The sequence below is a fragment of the Penaeus monodon genome, chromosome 34, assembly GCF_015228065.2.
Source record: "Penaeus monodon isolate SGIC_2016 chromosome 34, NSTDA_Pmon_1, whole genome shotgun sequence".
NCBI classification, from domain to species: domain Eukaryota; kingdom Metazoa; phylum Arthropoda; class Malacostraca; order Decapoda; family Penaeidae; genus Penaeus; species Penaeus monodon.
This window is the reverse complement of record NC_051419.1, coordinates 34,204,399-34,206,098: the sequence shown is the minus strand read 5'-3', so window position 1 is coordinate 34,206,098 and position 1,700 is coordinate 34,204,399. Positions and strand designations below refer to the sequence as shown.

General features: G+C 48.8%; 1 pseudogene; it reads right to left on the bottom strand.

Annotated features, from left to right (window-relative positions):
- Window positions 1-236: 236 nt before the first annotated feature.
- The window catches only part of LOC119594776, a 16,931-nt pseudogene continuing 15,467 nt past the window's right edge, over window positions 237-1,700 (bottom strand).

Below are 1,700 nucleotides of genomic sequence, written 5' to 3'. Positions count from 1 at the left end.
ACATAAACGCAAACAAATTCGAACTTCAATTTTTGTCTACACGACATGGCCTTATGCATTCCGTTATATGATAATAGGTTTTACACACAAAAGCGAAACTGCCGATTCTTTTCATTTATTTTCCATTATGGAAAAGATATCGTTATTCGTGTAGGAAGAGCCCAAGGGATGGGCGCGCGGCAAACAATCCCGAAGAGCTGACGAGCATGTGAGGGCCGGCGCAGGGTATTACGCCGCAGTATTTGTTCGTCAGTCCAGGTAGTAGTGGACGCGGGTGAAGGCGGCGGGGTAGCCCTTCTCGCAGCCGGCGGAGGAGCCGAAGGAGGTGATGCCGTACGTCATGCCGTTGCGGTGAGGGGACCGCCAGAGTCACCCTGTGGAAGGTCGATCGTGCGAGTGTTAGATGAATTAAGAGACAAAGGGAATGGTGGGCATAATGCAGCTCAGAATTGTTCTGAATTGACTCACGTTGCATGTGCTCTTGCCTCCGGCGCCATCAATGCAGACAACGCCGTCGCCGACGATGCCGTACACGGAGTCGCAATCATTGTTGCTCATGATTGGGACATTCACTTGACGGAGGACGTCGGAGATACCGCTGGCAGCTGTTGGCGCAAAGGAGACAGACGGTGAATATTCACCATAGATACACACCTTGGATTTTCTTACTTTTTTCTGGTTTTGGTTTGTTGGATTGTTTTGGTGTCTTCACAGTTGGGATAAGTGTTGAGCATGGAGGGTGACACAGTTGTTACTTACAGTCAGAAGGGCGGCCCCAGCCTGTGGGCGTGACTGTGGTTCCTACAGACACGTCGCTGGAAGGCAGTTTGACAGTCTTGATGTATGCTGTCGCAGGGAAAAGATATTCAATGTGAAGTAAGAAACGACTGGTCGAACTGTAATGTGAAAGAATAATAATTATAACATGCGTTAATAATACATTTTAATCTCGAAATTACAGTTAGTTGAGACGGGACTGGGCAGCCTGATGAGGGCAATGTCGTTGGTGAGGAGCCAAGAGTTCCAGTTCTCGTGAGTGAAGAAGTCCGGTGGAAATCATGGAGACCTGGCTGGCTTCGTTCTCGCGAATGTTGTGGGCGCCCAGCACTACCTCGACGAAGCCGGCGCTAGAAGACATTGGGTGTAGATAGTTATTAGAACACTACAAAAGATTCTGCTGTTTTACACCGGTGAGCAACGAATAGTTACCATGTTAGTGTTATAAAAGCTAACTAACCCATCCATACAAATGAGCGGCCGTGAGGATCCACTCGGTGGAGATGAGGGAACCGCCGCAGAAGTACATTCCGTCGATGAAGAGAGCCGCCTGGTGGGGCCACGCGTGAGGACTGGCCTCAACGCCACCCACGATGCGGGGCGTTGGCTGCACAAAGAAAAGAAATGACGTAGCACTTGAGTAAATGATCCCAAGAATCTACTGATCACGGAATTAAATGATTCCAAGAACTTTGAGGGGTCCTACGTTGACTGGATGCGAGGATCCACGAGGGGCTTCGGGGGACTTTCCCATGCCATGGCTTCCCCGCGCAGGGTTTCGCTCTGAAAGACACAAGAAACGGATGTGAAGTATGGATCAAATCATTATATATGATAAAAAAAAAGCTCTCTATCACCCAAATACTCCGTTAATGTTCAACGATGAACAAAAGGACCTGAATAAAACTCCAGCGAAAACTCCG